This window comes from Notolepis coatsorum (assembly GCF_963971535.1).
Source record: "Notolepis coatsorum genome assembly, chromosome: 16".
Taxonomy (NCBI): domain Eukaryota; kingdom Metazoa; phylum Chordata; class Actinopteri; order Aulopiformes; family Paralepididae; genus Notolepis; species Notolepis coatsorum.
The window spans coordinates 30,439,091-30,459,836 of record NC_140180.1 but is presented as its reverse complement, the minus strand read 5'-3'; positions in this window follow the sequence as shown (position 1 = coordinate 30,459,836).

Here is a 20,746-nt window from a genome sequence, read left to right as displayed (position 1 = left end):
ATGGTATAAGGATGTACATAAGCGTGGCAGAGAAAGGGTTAACAATTGTGTGTATTGAGCCGTACTGTATTGTACCCATTCTGCAATCTGTTAAATAAAGTTTTTCATTCATTCATTCATTCATTCATTCATTCATTCATTCACATGTTCTACATATAGAACCTCATCTCATGCACCGGTTTGAATCAAAGCCCTATCGAACGTACGCAAGCTCTACTGTCTTTAACTATAAGCGTTTACACTCCCCACTTACTGTAGAACGCAAGCTCTACTGTCTTTAACTATAAGCGTTTACACTCCCCACTTATTGTAGAACATGGTACATGAGGCGGTTAGGTGGTCGAGCGGAGATTGCGTTCGTCACCAGCCCCGGAGCTGTGAGCTTGGTTCGCCTGTTCGAATCCAGCTCACAGCTCCGGGGTTGTCACCAGCTTGGCTGGCCGTCTGCACTGATACAATTGGCTGTATCAGAGGGTGGGAGAAGCTGGCGGGGTGGGTCCGGGTCGTTGTAAACAGCGACTCCTACAGTTCGGTCGGGGCGCCTGCTAAGCGCGGATTGGACGTGAGGGGGATAGTGTGGTCCTCCCACACGCTACGCCCTCTCAATGAGAATCCGCGCTGCCAGGTGAAAAGAAGCGGTGATTGGCTGGACGTGTGTCGGAGGAAGCACGTGGTAGCCTCCACTCTCCCAAATGATCTGACTGTGGGGGGTAAAGCGCAGCGACCAGGAAGGGACTGGGAATTGGCATACGACTAACATTGGGATGGGAGAAAATCGGAGGAAAATGGAGGGGGAAAAAGACCAAAAAAAAAAAAAAAAAAAAAAGAACATGGTACATGAGTATATAGTATATAGGGATGTTGCACTTGAGCACCACAGGTTTCACAACACAATTATTGTTATTATTATTTACAAGACTGGGCAGCGCATGCGAAACACTGCAGACCACTGATTGGTCAGAAGAGAGACGCGTCACTCGTTGGAGGCTCTCCACAAAAATGTCTCCGGTGTAGGGAACGAGCATAGAGTGGCTGGTATTCACGAAGGAGAGCGCTGGCCAATCAGAGAAACGCGGAAGTACATGTGCGTTGCCCAAAGTGTTCACGCTTCCCGGCGAGGCATCTGAAGAGACCCAAGTTCATTGCAGACCCTCAGAACAGCGTGGATTATGTATTTTCAGTACCCAACGCTGAATCAATAAACGCGATCGATATTTGGAATGGCGATCAGGAATTGGAATAATCTTTTTGAAGAACATCTGATATGAGGTAAGCAATTTATTTTACCAGTCTTGGGGTAATCGGATCTATTTTGACCTATATATCAACGTGTGACCTATGTGTGTGTGTGTGTGTCTGTGTGTGCTCGCTGATCAGGAAATGAGAGAATATATTTTTCAGCCAGCTTCTCTAGCGTGCATAAGTACACATATACTATCGATAATCTAGCATTTATTTGAAAACTATTCATAAATAGGATGAAAAATTACAACGTTTTTTGTGTATGCCAGAATATTCCAGTAAAGGGCGATTATCACAGAATCTTTATATTTTCCTGAAAAACAAGGGCTTTTCAAAATGCTATAAAACGGAAATGAACCGATTAAAAAACAATCCGTCTCGACAATGTTGACTGCAAACAAGTCATTGATAAACGACGGGCAGATTAGACACATAGCCATAATTTAAGACAGAGATTATGCGTTTAGAGCGCTATCATTGAAGTGGGTGGTGGCATCCAACGATAAATTGTGCATGCCACGCTGGCAATCAAAGTGTTACGAAAATAGAACACTTTCTAAGAATTGTTGATAAATGAGGGCCCAGGTTTCCGCGTTGCCAGGTACCCAGGTGGGGTATCTCCCGGGCCTTTCTGTGTGGAGTTTGCATGTTCTCAACGTGCTCGCAAGGGTTCCCCCCCCCACCCGATAAGATAAACCCAATGGAAAAACATGCACAACAGATCGCTAATGCTGTCGCGTTCCCTGACAAAGACGGAGAGGCGCACTTAGATTGGTCCCCGGGGGGCGCGGCCCCACGCCGAAGCCCCTATCTGCTCCCGGCTGCCCTTGGGAGGGAAGGACGAAGGGATGGGTCAAGCGCTGAGACTCGATTTCATTGGCGACCCAAAGAAAAATTGCGTGTGTGTGTTCCTGTGTGTGCCGCCCATCGCATGTGTGTGTTACTGCATGATGATTAAATACTTCTTCAAAAGTCCAATTATTATTATTATTATTATTATTATTATTATTATTATTATTATTATTATTATTATTATTATTATTATTATTATTATTATTATACGTGATGCTAGTTCAAAGTTTGCCAGCAGTAGATCAATGTTATGGTCCACAGACGGACCTGGTGTCAGAGCTGAGGCAGCCGCTACAGGGTCATTGATTCTATAGTTATAAGGGTTGCCTTTGGGCTAGATATATGGATAGCTAGATCGCCTGATAATTGATTTAGTTGGTTTACTTCAACAGAATTCCAAAAGCTAGCATTAACATTACCAACAAGGAACAGCCATTAATGATTTATAAGGACTTCTAACAATGTTAGTAACATAGCGTTGCTGCACTTGTGCGTGTGCGTTTGATGTAGTGGATTTGAGGGTCTGCATCTCCGCTCTATCACACAGTTTGCAACTTTGCTGGTAGATCACAAGAGCAGGCTGTGCAATGCCAGCAAGCTCCCACAGTAAGCATAACGCTTAGTTTGCGTTGTCCTTTCACACACAACAACTGACAACTAAGCACCGGTAGGTTATTGTAAGCGTTTAATCATTAAGTCCTGGTAGCAGAGTTCTTGAGAGTGAATCAGTACGGGCGGGGGAGTGTTCATCCATGCTCCGATTTGGAAGATGAGTGAGAGATAGAGAAAGAGAGAGAAAGAGAAAGAGAAAGAGAAAGAGAAAGAGAAAGAGAAAGAGAGAGAATGTCCAGTGATAGAGATGCCTGCACAATGATTATGTGTCAGTCAACAAACACAGCTGCCTCCATCACTATTGGACATTTGGTCAACAAGCTTAGGCTCCACATGGTACATAAAATAATAAATAACAGGGCCCCCAAATATTTTAGTAACTATTTTCCTAGTGTTAGGGAATCACACAGCCACATAACGAGATCTAGTATAGCAAACCTGCATCATCCAAGGTGTAGAACAAAATTTGCTCACACAGGAGCACAGGAGTGGAATGAGTTGCATTTGACCACCAAACAGGGCTTGAACCTGTATCGTTTCAAGGTGAACGTTAGGAAATGTCCAAGAGTAACTCAGGAAGCGTCCTGTTTTAATGTAGTGGTTCTGTACAGTTTGTACATATTTTATTAATATTAAAATAATGTTGTATTTTACTTTTTAATTATATTTTTAGCAATATACTGTAGGCTGATGATAATATGTGTAATACATGTTTATGTAAATACTATGTGCTGCTGAGACCAAAGACCACAATGGAAATAAATCTGTGACTTTTTTGTGCTGTCCTTGTGAGGATTCGCCTGTCCCTGGACCTTTTTCCTGTGTTTTCCCTGTCTACGCTCCTCTACTCTTCACCAGCCCCCACCCTTGCGATGATTTACTCTCCTCTACTCTTCACCAGCCCCCACCCTTGGACATCCTTGATCCTCTACCTGCACGCACCTGTTGGGAGTTTGCAATCACCTCGGGAGAGTACATAGGTTGCAGACTCCCCTCCAGTCCTTGTCGGGTCGTTCTGTGTTCTGGACTCTGTGTTCGTTCTGTATCTGTATCTGTGTACACTCTGTGTTCATGGAGTTCTGTACGTTACCATCCTGTACGTTACCATCACCTGCCGCGTCTCCGGTGTGAGACGACGTGCCAGCCATCACCACCTGTCGCCGTTTGCCTGGAGTGGGACACCGTCTTCGCTCTCTAATTCTCTACGGGAGGTTTTCCAGTGTTCCCACTCCAGACGTCAAGCCGGCTCGCCATCGCTCCCGATTCCACGGGAGGAAGGCGTCTCTTCGTGATCCTCGTTCTCGTCGTCGCTCCCTAGTATTCCACGGGAGGACGGCGTGTGCCCATCCCGTTCCCCTTGGACCCAGGCTCGTCGTCGCTCCCTAGTATTCCACGGGAGGACGGCGTGTTCCCATCCCGGTCCCCTGGGACGCCCTTTGTTCTGCGCTGCCCGTCTGTAGCATCCGAAGAGGAGGAGGATCTCCGTGCCAGGCCCCGCTGTCGGGCCCCTGTTCCCGTGCCAGGCCCCCGCCGTCGGGCCCCTGTCCCCGTGCCAGGCCTCCGCCGTCGGGCCCCTGTTCCCGTGCCAGGCCTCCGCCGTCGGGCCCCTGTCCCCGTGCCAGGCCTCCGCCGTCGGAACCCTGTCCTCATCCCTGTAAGCAGCTCTGGCCCTCGCCCTGTCCAAGGCCTTAACCCTGTTCTCTGTCCCTGTCTCCAGCCCGCCTCTCCGGGCCTCTGTCCCTGTCCCCTTCTCCAGTGCCCCTGGTCCTGGTCCTTGACATTTAGCCCTGGCCCTGTCCCTTAGCCTTAGTCCCTTAGCCTGTTCGCCTCTTAAAGGCACAGTGCCGCATTTTCCATAATTCCTTGACTCTAGTGTTTTTGTGTTTTCCCTTAAAGGGACTGTGCCGCTTTTTGTTCTATAATAAATATTTGCCCTGTTTTGGCTCACTCTCATACCTGTCTTGTGTTGTGCGATTGGGGTCGGTTACAAACCATAACAGTACGACCCGACCAGTCGACGACCCCAGCCAGCACAGACAGTGTATGTGAGTTAGCCCCTGTTAGTTCCCTCTAGTTCCCTCTAACCCACTCTAGCTCCCTCTAGCTCCCTCTAGTTCCCCTGTTAGTTCCCCTGTTAGTTCCCCTGTTAGTTCCCCTGTTGACGCCCCTGTTAGCCTCGTTAGCTACCCTGTTAGCTACCCTGTTTCCCCACAGCTAGGACTGTTATTATTATTATTATTATTATTATTACGTGATGCTAGTTCAAAGTTTGCCAGCAGTAGATCAATGTTATGGTCCACAGACGGACCTGGTGTCAGAGCTGAGGCAGCTGCTACAGGGTCATTGATTCTATAGTTATAAGGGTTGCCTTTGGGCTAGATATATGGATAGCTAGATCGCCTGATAATTGATTTAGTTGGTTTACTTCAACAGAATTCCAAAAGCTAGCATTAACATTACCAACAAGGAACAGCCATTAATGATTTATAAGGACTTCTAACAATGTTAGTAACATAGCGTTGCTGCACTTGTGCGTGTGCGTTTGTCTGCTTCGATCCATCAAGCTAGATATAGCGTTAGATGTAGTGGATTTGAGGGTCTGCATCTCCGCTCTATCACACAGTTTGCAACTTTGCTGGTAGATCACAAGAGCAGGCTGTGCAATGCCAGCAAGCTCCCACAGTAAGCATAACGCTTAGTTGCGTTGTCCTTTCACACACAACAACTGACAACTAAGCACCGGTAGGTTATTGTAAGCGTTTAATCATTAAGTCCTGGTAGCAGAGTTCTTGAGAGTGAATCAGTACGGGCGGGGGAGTGTTCATCCATGCTCCGATTTGGAAGATGAGTGAGAGATAGAGAAAGAGAGAGAAAGAGAAAGAGAAAGAGAAAGAGAAAGAGAGAATGTCCAGTGATAGAGATGCCTGCACAATGATTATGTGTCAGTCAACAAACACAGCTGCCTCCATCACTATTGGACATTTGGTCAACAAGCTTAGGCTCCACATGGTACATAAAATAATAAATAACAGGGCCCCCAAATATTTTAGTAACTATTTTCCTAGTGTTAGGGAATCACACAGCCACATAACGAGATCTAGTATAGCAAACCTGCATCCTCCAAGGTGTAGAACAAAGATGAGACAGTGCTCATTTGCTCACACAGGAGCACAGGAGTGGAATGAGTTGCATTTGACCACCAAACAGGGCTTGAACCTGTATCGTTTCAAGGTGAACGTTAGGAAATGTCCAAGAGTAACTCAGGAAGCGTCCTGTTTTAATGTAGTGGTTCTGTACAGTTTGTACATATTTTATTAATATTAAAATAATGTTGTATTTTACTTTTTAATTATATTTTTAGCAATATACTGTAGGCTGATGATAATATGTGTAATACATGTTTATGTAAATACTATGTGCTGCTGAGACCAAAGACCACAATGGAAATAAATCTGTGACTTTTTTGTGCTGTCCTTGTGAGGATTCGCCTGTCCCTGGACCTTTTTCCTGTGTTTTCCCTGTCTACGCTCCTCTACTCTTCACCAGCCCCCACCCTTGCGATGATTTACTCTCCTCTACTCTTCACCAGCCCCCACCCTTGGACATCCTTGATCCTCTACCTGCACGCACCTGTTGGGAGTTTGCAATCACCTCGGGAGAGTACATAGGTTGCAGACTCCCCTCCAGTCCTTGTCGGGTCGTTCTGTGTTCTGGACTCTGTGTTCGTTCTGTATCTGTATCTGTGTACACTCTGTGTTCATGGAGTTCTGTACGTTACCATCCTGTACGTTACCATCACCTGCCGCGTCTCCGGTGTGAGACGACGTGCCAGCCATCACCACCTGTCGCCGTTTGCCTGGAGTGGGACACCGTCTTCGCTCTCTAATTCTCTACGGGAGGTTTTCCAGTGTTCCCACTCCAGACGTCAAGCCGGCTCGTCATCGCTCCCGATTCCACGGGAGGAAGGCGTCTCTTCGTGATCCTCGTTCTCGTCGTCGCTCCCTAGTATTCCACGGGAGGACGGCGTGTGCCCATCCCGTTCCCCTTGGACCCAGGCTCGTCGTCGCTCCCTAGTATTCCACGGGAGGACGGCGTGTTCCCATCCCGGTCCCCTGGGACCCCCTTTGTTCTGCGCTGCCCGTCTGCAGCATCCGAAGAGGAGCAGGAGGATCTCCGTGCCAGGCCCCGCTGTCGGGCCCCTGTTCCCGTGCCAGGCCCCCGCCGTCGGGCCCCTGTCCCCGTGCCAGGCCTCCGCCGTCGGGCCCCTGTTCCCGTGCCAGGCCTCCGCCGTCGGGCCCCTGTCCCCGTGCCAGGCCTCCGCCGTCGGAACCCTGTCCTCATCCCTGTAAGCAGCTCTGGCCCTCGCCCTGTCCAAGGCCTTAACCCTGTTCTCTGTCCCTGTCTCCAGCCTGCCTCTCCGGGCCTCTGTCCCTGTCCCCCTCTCCAGTGCCCCTGGTCCTGGTCCTTGACATTTAGCCCTGGCCATGTCCCTTAGCCTTAGTCCCTTAGCCTGTTCGCCTCTTAAAGGCACAGTGCCGCATTTTCCATAATTCCTTGACTCTAGTGTTTTTGTGTTTTCCCTTAAAGGGACTGTGCCGCTTTTTGTTCTATAATAAATATTTGCCCTGTTTTGGCTCACTCTCATACCTGTCTTGTGTTGTGCGATTGGGGTCGGTTACAAACCATAACAGTCCTTGATAATTTTAGGATGCATGACTTGTTGTAACATCATGCAATGTATTTGAATAATTGTCAAATAAACTAAACTAAACAAAAAAAAGCATACCGTCTACGTAAGTTAGGACTGGCACAACCTATTTGGATAGTTCAATTTTGGAACGTTATATTCCAGTTATATTCTTATTTGTTCATCACTAGGCCTAATTCATTGGTCTTTAGTCAGCTTTTTCAAAAATGTAATTTAACCTCAACTTGCAACGGCCCATTCTCTGGCCCTCATGCCCATGCACACAAGTTACAGCACTTTGCGAGCGTCTAGCGGCTTGGGGCTGCATTTTTCGCAGGACATATAAATTACTGTTCGAAAGATCTATTTGTTGCCATTCGAATGCCACCTCTTTCGACCAAATCCGTGCCTCGGTTCTCGAGTTACATGAAAATATGTCAGGCGAGCTTCTTTTTTACGCACCGCACGTTAGATGACCACCCCGGACTCCCGACACTCTAGAACTGCCAATCATCCGCTGATGGCGAAAATGATTGGTCAGCGTTGTACCCAATGAGTGTACCTTTCCAACGATACACGTGGGGGGGTGCAAATAAGGGATCTAGGTGAAAGTTGATGAGCGAAAACCAGAAGTGAATCACACTTCAGAATGAACGGCCTGACGTTGATGTTGTGTTGTTATGTGATAAAAAAATTTTTAAGAATGAACGGCCGTGGATGAGGAAATGGATTTGAGAGGTTTTTTTCCCCCGCTGGTTATACTCAGTGATCTCTCAAAGACCCATTTCTGATTTTTTTTTTAATAAAATTTGGACCTGTACTACATAAGACTTCAGGCAATTGAACCGCTGTGTTTTCCAGCTTATACCTCTATGCTGTAATATTAGAATATGGAATCTTGCAACCAGTACAGAAAAATGTGAGTACACAAGTTCAACTCAAGTTCAGACCTCTGTTACTATTTCATTAGCACGAAAAGTGCTTCTCCTTTTTTGCATTAGTAACTTCAGAATGTTATCTTTCAGGGCGGTCGGATGGCATAACGACTAAATTGGGATGGGGAGAAAAAAATAGAAAAAATCAGGTGGAGAAAAAGAGGATACAAAAATAAAATGTTATCTTTCAAAAGAGACCAGGCTCATGCATGTGCTATAAGTTTAAAGTATAAAGCTAAACTTCGCAAAAAAAAGTATGCAGTCATCAAGTTCAAGTAAAAACATTTCCACTTTTCTGGGTGCCTGTTAAGCCTGTCAATCTTAAATGTTTTGCATTGAGTATCAGAATATGATCATACAGTAGGTGTCTATAATAATCTGAGGCCGTGTTCACATCTGAAAGTCAACGGATAGTCCGGACTTTCTGGTGGACCAAATGTGAGAATGATACATTGTTTGATTTTGGTTTGCGTTCACACTGCCCTTTTTTGAGCGAACCTAATTTGTATTTGAGTTGAGAGCGAGAGAGATACTGTCATTATGTGAGTGGCGCAAGAGGAGAGACTGTCATTACGCACGCGCCGCGAGTCTGACTACGGATATGTGAACCAGGGGGGTGTGGACCTGTGGTCCAGGGGGCGTGGACCTGTGGTATAGGTGCTGCTGAAAAACAATGCATCCTTGTTCTATTCGCCTGTAAACTAGCTTTGTTTTCAACAGCGGAAATGGCGTCCCAACATATCAGTGCAGAGGATTTTATGGACAGAATCCAATATCCGTATATTGGAGGCAGAGGCTGCAGCTGTATGTCATTAGCAGAGCACCAGGACATGGCCGGGGCGGGGACCATGCAACAGACCCCCACTGAGAGCAAACACAGACTGGTGGTGTCTTTGCAGCCGTGTGTGCAACCGATACCAGCAGGACAGACAAGGCAGATGACCACTGAGTGAGTATTTTTGTCATCTAACGCTGTGTTTTGGCCAACCAAGTAACTTTAGGCTAATGTTATTTGTTTAGCTTTCACCAAGGTTGGGCTAACATTATGGTGGCATGTATGTACAAATTTAACTAACTTCACCAAATTCATGTCAGAATAATATTATTGAAATATTCGATTGATCTGATGGCTTTATAAAAATTAATGACCAACATAAGCCAGCATCATGGTTTGACCACCTCTTATTGTTGTAACGTTATAGCTAATCACATTATTGCTGCTAACATAACAGTATGTGATCAGTAGCTTCAATAACCATCTTATTTTCTGTCCTTTACCCACTATAGACAATATTGGTCCTCATTCTTGAACATACATACGTGAGAGTTACCAAGGAATTCCTTCATAACTCAATTTACGAACTTATTCGGCATTCTCAAATGGCTTCGTATTGTAAATTCGATGTAGGATTTACGAACTTAAAAAGGCAAGGTAAGTCGGATGTAAGCCGGTGTGCGCTGCCCCCCTGGTTCATGACCGCAGACGGAGCAGCAGGTGCCTTGAGAGCCAAGCATGCAGTCGTTCAGTATTGACATTACTAAATGAGATGTCACGCTAAGATGTCATGTTCTACAGTAGGACTTACTACTACTGTATAATACCTAATAAAACAAGTATTTAGGATAATATAAGCCTACTTTGCTGGAACGATTAATTTTGCACGTACAGTGTGTGTGTGTGCATGCGCTGAGCCTCACAAAGCCGTTTCTCCACGCATTTCTTTCTTTCTAGCAATAGGAATAAATCAAACCAACAATAAATAATATCACAGAGAAGACGGTATATGACATATTAACAGTATCTATATCCGCAGTGATCGGGTTACTTCTTATGTATTTAGATTGCAGTGTGTGTGTAATGCTAAAAAATGACTCATTGAGTCAGAACTATAAATGCAAAACATAATTGTTAAGATACAAATATTGTCGTATTTATCTTTATTATAATTATTTAATTCCGAGGATGTCTGTAGAATCTTGAACGCAATCACCAACTATTTATCCCAAATGAAGCCTTTCACCAGTTTCATCACTATGTTACTATTGCACTTTACTGTTACATTTGCACTCTGGTTGGATGGTGTATTGTACTTGTGCTGTATAATGACAATACATTTTAATCTATTCTCATTTTGAGATCAGTCACAAATCACTTCCGCCCTACCTGTTGAATGGGACAGCACAGCGCAAATGCAATGCTGACCTCTTGCTGCTTTGCACACGCCTGATTCGCCTTATAAGGAGCTGGCAGGGCGTATCTGTATGCAAATGCAGGTGTCCGAGAACGTGCTTCCAGTTTAAGAATGAGTGACAATTTTCTTTTTTGAACAAATTCTTTTTTATTTATTTTTTTGACATGACATACAAACATTTACAGTAGAAATCCACTATAAATCACAGGGCTATTACCGACATAATACTAACAATCATGACAGCCCGGTTTTTTTTAATTAAAATAGTTGTAGATTAAAGATTAAAGATATACACAGATTAATTACAATACAATAAAACACATAAATGCTCTTGCTCGTTCTCCCCCCCCCCCCCCCCCACCGGACCCCCCTTGAATACATCCATTATTCCGCTTGATACCAAGGATTAAAAGTTCATATAATGCTTTATCCTCTCCACCACTTCTAACCAGATTGCTATGCTGGCTTCATTAACACCTAGAATTTGTGCGGTAGATATCTCTAGGTAAATCACATCAAGATAGGTAAGAATCCATACCCTCCGACACATTTTATCAGGTTGAATCCAGCGTGATGCTATTAGCTTTTTGGCAGCTGTAAGACCGGACAAGATTATCCTTTTTATAAGTACAGAGTGTGATAACTGAGAGACATCATTCAGCAACAATACAGAAGGCATTACAGGTATTGTCAAAAACAAAAATCCTGATAATAGTGTGGTTATTTCTTCCCAAAATATCTTAACAGGCGGGCATTCCCAATACATATGCATAAATGTACCACTATCACCGTTTGTACATAAGGAACATCGAGAGTCTTGTTTAAGCCCCATACGGTTCAGTCGAATAGGAGTTAGGTACAGTAAGTCCTATGAATAAAATTAAGATTAATCTGTTGATGATCCGGGTTACGTGACGATAGCCGAACGCTTGCCCAGACTTCAGCCCAATCATAATCTACTTCCAAGTCTGGTATATCCCTCCTCCAAACTGAGTCTAGGGGAAGGACTTCATACGAATATGTAAGTAAGTGACGGTAAAAATCCGAGACAAAACCTCTCGATGTCTCCCTTTCATAAAATAATTTGTGATATCTGTGGTGCTCCAGTGGTACCTTTAATGGGACTCCATGAGCCTTCAAACATGCTAATAACTGTCTGTAGAAATAGTATGTGGAACTGGTGAGGTTAAATTTGTTATGTATATCTTGATAGCTACAGAAACCCCGTTCGTTGAAGATATCTCCCAATGTATGTATGCCATTCTTTTCCCATTTGGGAAATCTGATAGGTTGTTGTGCAATAAGGAGTGTATTGTTATTAAATATGGGAGTGTCTATGCCATTTATGTTGGTTAGTAAAAAAAAATTGTGTTTCACGCCATATCTGGATCATATGTGTAATAATAGGGCCAAATTTCATGTTGCATTGCTTAATTGATAGGTTGGTGTATACTACATCCTGCAGTCTATGTGGTGCCACAATGTTTTCTTCTAATGTTCTCCAGGATACGGATGCTTGAGAATCAAACCAGGTGATCAGTGGTCTTAAAGAGTACACTTTAAAGTAGTAGTAGAAGTCTGGAAATGCTAGACCTCCGTCGGCTTTATTTCTCTGTGCGGTGGATCTTTTTATTCGTGGAGGTTTGTTGTTCCAAATAAATGTATATGCGGCGGAATGTAATTTTTTCCAGTAACCAGCAGGGGGGGGGGGGGGGGGGGGGGTAACGGTAGCATTGAACTGAAGAAGTTGATTCTAGGTAAAATATCCATCTTAACTATTGATACTCGGGTCTGTACTGAGTTTTTAAGTTTTGACCACCTGTCAAAGTCATTTGTGATCCTATCTTGGATTCCTGTATAATTATACTTCACTGTTTGGCATATAGTGGGGAATATTTCAACTCCAAGACATCTAAAGTGTTCTACCATTTGTATATTTTCTGGAAGGAAGGTAGCCTTTGCAGTGACATTAAGTGGAAGGAAGGCCGATTTTGGCCAGTTTATCCTAAATCCCGATAGATTGCCAAAATCATCTATCAGCTTGAGAAGATGAGGCAGTGAGGTGGTAGGGTTTTGCATAAACAATATTACATCGTCCGCATATAAACTAATATGATGCTGTGTGCCCCTAATTGAGATCGGCTCTATGGATTGGGATTGTCTTATATACTGTGCTAAAGGTTCTAAGGATAGAGCAAATAGTCCAGGACTAAGAGGACAACCCTGTCTGGACAAGCACGAGACAGGAAATAGAGGGGAGGTGAATTTACCTGTTATAACCATGGCCGATGGCTCTGTGTATAGTACTTTAATCATATTAATGAATCCTACTCCTAACCCCATCCTTCCAAGTACTGCCCATAAATAAGACCATTCCAACCTATCAAAGGCCTTCATCGCATCCAAGGATAATATAGCTGTAGGAGGCACGGCATCCTTGCTGGCATCTTGCTGGCATCATGTAGTAACCGTCTAATATTATCCGTGATCAGGCGGCCTCTTATGAAGCCTGTCTGATCAGGATGAACTAAAGATGTCATGTGCTTTTGAAGTCTGATGGCTAGTACCTTAGCATACAGCTTGAGATCGGTTCCGAGGAGGCTTAAGGGTCTATAACTACCACATTCGGTGTGGTCTTTGTCTTTTTTAAGGAGGACAGATATGAGTGCCATATTGACGTCCCTGGGGAAGTTCCCCTCTTTGATTGAGTATAAAATCATATCAAGTAATAGGGGTCCGATTACATCCCAACATGAGAGGTACAGCTCTGGTGGGATACCATCCCATCCAGGAGCCTTACCACTTTGCAATTCAGATATAGCCTCCCTAAGTTCCTCTAGTGTAATAGGTGTTTCTAACTGTTTAGCGTCTTCCTCTGAGAGTTTAGGTAGGTTAATTTGATCAAGAAATGTATCCATTTTATTATGATCGAAAACCACTTCTGATTTGTACAAGTTGGAGTAAAACTCTCTGAAAGTCTCGTTGATCTTTTTGGGGTCTGTAACAAGTCCTTGTTGGTCCTTAATAGTGGGGATATCAGCAAATTGTGCATTGGATCGTATCTTCACAGCTAGTAGGTGACTTGGTTTAGAGCCATGAAAGTAATAATGTTGTCTTGTACTGCGTATTTGAAATTCAGATTGTTGTCTTAAAATGGAGTTAATCTCTTTTTTTTACACATTAATTTGAGACTCCAATTGACCCGAGTAGTTGTGTTGTAAAGAAGAGAATAACGACGAGTGAAGCGTTTCCAGCTCTACAAATTTGGAATGCCGTTTCTTACGGAGGATGGAGGCAAAGACCGTAGTGTTGTCCTTGATAAAACTCTTTACCGAAATCCATAACATTTTGGGGTCCTTTACCGAACCCGCATTAGTCTCCAGGAATTTATCTAGTTTATCTTTGAGTTGTGAAAGGTATTCAGTGTTTTTCAGCAGTGTCGAGTTGAAGCGCCATCTTGGGGCTTGGGATGTCAGTCTACCAAATGAGCCCTTCAGGAGTAAATATCTGTGATCTGATAATGCACTAGGTTCCAATTCCACGTCAAATCTATCAAATAGTCTAGGCTCTAGGGCAGTGGTCACCAACCTTTTTAAGCCCAAGATCACTTTTTTTTTTTTTGATGAAGGCAAGATCTACCTATTGAAGCGTTGAGAGAAAAAGACAGCCAAGATTGTACTTTAAACTAAATGACTTATTTGCCTGTATTCTAATTACATGCAATGCTTTGGTCCAACATTAAAACATTATCATATTATTAACATTGACAAACATATTTACAATTAGCATTTTATAAAGTAGAACTGTAATGTGTACTTTCTCAGTCAGTGCTAAGTGCAGTCATCTTATGCAGTATCACTTTTCACATAAAAACAAAAGTAGAACTGTAATGTGGACTCTCAAGGAAAGATAAAAAAAAAGAAAAAAAAATTAAAGTTTTTTTTTCAGGGAAAGATCGACGGGTTGGTGACCACTGGTCTAGGGGATGCAAAAACATAATCTATTCTGGAGAATGACTGAGGAGGTGCAGTTGCCTGCTCTCACCACCTGGGGTCTTCCTGTCAGGAAGTCCAAGACCCACTGGCAGAGGTCATAGTTCAAGCCTAGCCCCTTTCGTGACTGTGATGCACGCCAGTAAGGTTTGGCCAAGTGAATCCACAGTCACTTGCTAGTCCATAGCAAACCAACCTAGGTTTACCATGAAGGATCTGCCCGAACCGTTTGTTATACAAGTATCACAGAGAAATGTCAAAGGTACTCACAGTTGCACAAGGGTTTCGGACAGAAATACGTGATGGTTTGAAGGTTTGGCGTTGCTAATAAACATTTAAAATAATTTTTATAAACGTGTAAACATCACGAGGCAGTGTTGCATCACAAATGCAGAAGAAGAGAAGAAGCCATTTTTTTGTCTACTTTTTCTCCTCCTTTTTTCTGTATTTTTCTCCTATCCCAATTTAGTCGTCGTTATGCCAATTTTTTTAGGGTCCAATGTGACGTTCATCGGTGCAAAAAATGTAAAGCTGGTGCTTCTTATAGCAGGGCTGTACGCTAAGCTTTTTCACTAGGGGCACACTTGCCCCTAAATGAGAAATTTAGGGGCACAGAATATTTTTTAGGGGCAAATTTTTTTATAACAATTTTACCATTATAGTGCAAAAAAACATGTTCCTCCTGCCTCATTACTGTGATCCTTTTATTTAACATTTAAGTGCGTTTGTTTTCAGGTTTGTATCTTTTATAATGAACCAACTGAGAAAGTGTGTAAATCACTAATAGAACAAATACGACAAACTGTGTGTGTGTGTGTGCACGCGCTTGTGTAGTGCTCCTTGAATGAGATCACCACAACACACACACACCATTGCATTAATCAGGAGGACAAGAAACTCTGCATACCTTTGTTTCACAATAAAAAGTGCTTTATAAATTAAATGAATTATTATTATTGTAAATAATAGAGATCTATGCCAATTAATGTTTATGTATATCCAGGACTTTTTTTTATAAGAATTGAGAGGCCTACTACGGTATTTGTTATGTTATCTTTATTTTGAAAACCATGTTGCGATGCAACCTTGTTTAAGTTTGCGCTTTTGACAGTGAAATGTTCAGTTCAACTTAGCTTTGATACTATCTTGTCTAGCACAGTCTCTGGAGCGTAACAGTAAGAAGCATTTTGTATGAAAGTATTCTGTACTTCTGTATGACAACTATTAAAGAAACTTGAAACTTGAAACTAGCTAGGGGTCCACAAAGACGACTTCAAACTGGAAATGGTAACAACAGATGAGGTACTCAAAAAACTGAGCGCCCTCCAACCTAACAAGGCCACTGGCCATGACAACATCCCCTCCAAATTCCTCAGAGACTCAGCAGCCGCCATCACCCCAGTCATCACACACATAATAAACCTCTCCATAAAACAGGGACACGTCCCCAAGGACCTCAAAATTGCGAGAGTAACACCCCTGCACAAAAAAGGCAGTAAATTAGACCCAGGCAACTACCGCCCTGTTTCTATCCTTACCTCCATCTCGAAAGTCATGGAAAAAATTGTATACGAAACAGGTCGAAAAATATCTTGCGGAAAAAAATCGAACACATGCCTTCTCTATTTAAACGACCACATCAAACAAGAGGTGGACGCGGGCAAATACTGCGGCATGGTCATGCTGGACCTACAAAAGGCCTTCGACACTGTCAATCACACCATTCTGATTGACAAGCTAAAAGCAATTGGTTTTGATAGTCTATCAGTGAGCTGGATGCAATCCTACCTGGAGGGGAGAGAGCAGATGGTGGAGGTAAACGGTACCCTACCCCCCCCCCCTCACAGTAAGCTGTGGTGTTCCACAAGGAAGCATACTAGGTCCGCTACTGTTCCTAATTTATGCAAATGACATGTCGTCAGCTTGTGACTGCAACTTGTTCCTGTTTGCGGACGACTCAGCCCTGCTGGTCTCTGACAAGAACAAGTTACAGGTTGAAAAAAAAACCAGCTCGGAACTAGGCAAAATCTACATATGGCTCGCTGATAACAAATTACACATGGGCAAAACAGAGTCCATTCTCTTCGGTTCAAATAACAAACTCAGCAAGACCGACGGCTTCTCAGTTACAGTGGGTGACAATATTGTCACAAGGAAAGAAGATATTACCTACCTGGGTTCAATCCTAGAGGCAAATCTTTCCTGTGACAAAATGGCATCCAATGTAATAAAAAAAAGTCAACCAACGAACTCGATTCTTGTACTGGATCTCCTCACTGGTAAACAAGAATACCCTGAAGACTCTGGCAGGAGCACTCATTCAAGGGTACTACGACTATGCTTGCACCTCATGGTACCAAAGCACCTCAAAGGCGCTAAAAACAAAATTACAAACATCTCAAAACAAACTGGTCAGACTACTGCTTGACCTTACTCCTAGAACCCACCTCACCCCTGCCCACTTTGACAACCTAGGATGGCTTAGAGTAGACAACAGAGTACAGCAACTTGCAATGGGCCTGGTCTACAAGATACACTACACGACCAAGGTACCCATGTACATGTCAAAATACTTCCCAAAGGTCAGTGAATACCACGATCACAACACCAGAGGGAGCTCCACAAATCATGTTACGTAAACCCAGATTCGGCTCAAACAAGGGACTAAACACGTTTCGCAATTATGCCACATCAATGTGGAACGCACTACCCAAAGCTGTAAAGGAATGTGAATCACTACCCACTTTCAAAAACACTCTCAAAAAACACCTATGGGAGACTGCAATTCGAAACTGGCCCCTGTAAATGTCCTAACACAACCCCCTCCAATGTACAGTAAAAATGACCAAGTATGGTCTTGTCAATATTCCAATGTACAATGTTGCTTGTACAGTTGTACAGTGTCCCCCACCCACCCCTCCTACCCAACCTCCCCCCACCCACCCAACCACCTCCAATGTACAGTACCCCCCCCCCCCCCCACCTACCCAACCTCCTCCAATGTACAGTTTCTACGTCAAATGTATATACTTCTTTTCTGGACTCTTTTCGTATCACAAACAGTACTGTATTTGCAAATCTGGTATGTCATAAATGTATAGATGTAGCAGTACTGTCTATCTGTATGTCATATATGTTACGATGAATTGAAAATGGGGGACCCTGATGTAAACAAGACGAAAGTCTTTCTCTGGTCTGCATCCCCTTAACAATTGTATGTATTGAGCTGTACTGTACTGTACCCATTCTGCAATCTGTTAATAAAGTTTTCAATCAATCAATCAATCAAGCTCAAAGGAAAGACTAATCAAAAAGGTTTATTTGACCCGTACGAGGCTCTTACGGTAGGACTTTGATTGTTTATAGAAGAGGAATGTAATACTATGCAAAACTAGAAATAAACAGTTGATTTTACCAGCAGTAAGTTGCAAGCCACTTTCATACGGGGAACCGTGACAATTATTAGTATTATCTTAATTGCATATTGTCTCATTATTAGATAGATAGATAGATAGATAGATAGATAGATAGATAGATAGATAGATAGATAGATAGATAGATAGATAGATAGATAGATAGATAGATAGATAGATAGATAGATAGATAGATAGATAGATAGATAGATAGATAGATAGATAGATAGATAGATAGATAGATAGATAGATAGATAGATAGATAGATAGATAGATAGATAGATAGATAGATAGATAGATAGATAGATAGATAGATAGATAGATAGATAGATAGATAGATAGATAGATAGATAGATAGATAGATAGATAGATAGATAGATAGATAGATAGGTTGATACTTTATTGATCCCCGGAGGGAAATTTAAGTAGACAGTATTTCACATCCTAATTGTGGGCGACTCACGGCTGAACGTTAGAAGTGTCCGTGTCCCCGTCAATCATCACTGCCAGATCAGACTTAATTTAATCGGCTATGGTCTCTTATCATCTCTCCACATCGGACGTGGTTGTCATAAGATGGACTGATATCCACTCCGTTCTTCTTGCAGAGAAAAATTAGCGGCTTAAATTTATTGAAAGGAAGTTCACATTCAGTTTCGATTGTTCGCTAGGAATTATGGGATTTGGTGTTGGATGTATGGACTCTACCAGATGGGACATGGTATTTAATCGCACGATAGACTACAACTACCAAGTAGAATAGCGTGACCCAGATTCACTTCACACGCAAATCTTTTTTTCCCACACGGGCTATCGCAGTAAATTCATTCATTGCCGACAGATTTTTTCATAGCGCCGCGGCATTATGTCGCACTGTACAGCCCTGGTTGTAGGCTAATGTTTTACTATTTTTTTTTATTAATTTAGGAGTGAAATGCGAATGAAGGGTTGAAATCACTACTCGCAAGGTTGCCCCCAAATATTATTTACCACTCGCACGGGCCAAATTAAGGGGCAATTTGCGATAATCTCGTTGCAGTGTACAGCCCTGTATAGGTGTCGGGTCTAGCACATCTTGAGTTCCTATACACAGGAGTGGTACACAACTGCTTTTCTAGCCAGCCAGTATCTTGCCAGCCTGTCCTCACAGCTTCTTCATCAGATGATGATGGTCATGGTCAACTTCCCAGTCCCGTAGCCCACCTGTAATGAAGTCATGATGCAATTAATGTTAATTAAGAAATAATTGCATTATATAGTCAGTAATATAATCCAATCAGCCTGGAAACATAAATTTGGCCCTGGATGCTAGCCCAGATTGCTTTACTTACAGGCAAAGAGTTGTTGACAGAGCAAAAAGAAGAATGATTAGTGTTGTAAAGCATCTCAGTAATCTTACTGAACAGAGCAGCTGTGTGATCTGACATACCCTTTTCACAGCAGTTTTATTCGTCAAACATGGATAAACAAAGGGGTAATGTTAACTTTCGCTGTTAACAGAGTGTATTAGCAGACATGATTTAGATGTATTAGCTGTATATTCTACATGGCTGAAGCAACTTGTGATTTAGATGCATTACCTGTATATTCTACATAGCTGAAGCAACTTGTGATTTAGATGCATTAGCTGTATATTCTACATACAGTAGCTGAAGCAACTTGTGATTTAGATGTATTAGCTGTATATTCTACATACAGTAGCTGAAGCAACTTGTGATTTAGATGTATTAGCTGTCAGGGCTGAACAGTGCGAGATATATGTCGCACATGCTAAAGCAACATTGGTCTGTGCGATGAATGGATTTACTTCAGTAGCACTGGTGCGATAGGCATTCGGTTCATATCGATACTCTTATTTAGAAAATCCTGTGACAAGTCTAATTTCCGCCCAAGCACAGCTACAGCCATAACATCTATGGCTCCGGCAGCTAGCAACGTTCGGTTCATATCGATACTCTTATTTTGAAAATCCTGTGGAGTCGTATCCGCTCGGCTCCACAGCACACAGCAGTCGCGGACATTGAAACAGAGCAAGGTTAGTGTGCCTATTTTGCGACCCAAAACAAATCCCTGCTGTTTTATTCCGCAACGCGTCAAATGCATCTAACATGCTTTGCAATCCTCGCCATTCCTTTATGACCACGTCGTGTTAAAGACCGAAATTAACGTTACGTTAGCGTAAGCTAACAACAAACTAAGGTCGCTTTCACATATAGTTTTGGTGGACTCGGTGCGGTTCTGGGGGTGAAGTTGCAACATTGTTGCATTCTTCATTTGGTTCGCCTGCGTTCACATAGAAATCTGTGAGGCGGACTGAACCTTCTGAACAATGTCACGCGGTCGAAAAGGGCGCTTGTCTATTGGACAGTGGAAATGTGTGTGTGGCTGCGAGCCCGTGTGTGTGCGCGCGCGCGTGTGTGTGTCTGACAGTGTGTGGACTGCGAGTCCCAGCGGAGGCGAGTTTTGACATGGCATTGATCCATTGTTCTATTGAAGCACATTACCACCATCCTCTCGCTAAACAACTTGTAGACCACGGTGTTTTTATGAGTGCCCACACAAGTAGCTGTTTTATTAATAATATAATAAGCCGCGTTTTTTCTTCCTTCTTCCCAAGATGCACAGATATATAGATATATAGATATATTTATATAGATAGATAGATAGATAGATAGATAGATAGATAGATAGATAGATAGATAGATAGATAGATAGATAGATAGATAGATAGATAGATAGATAGATAGATAGATAGATAGATAGATAGATAGATAGATAGATAGATAGATAGATAGATAGATAGATAGATAGATAGATAGAT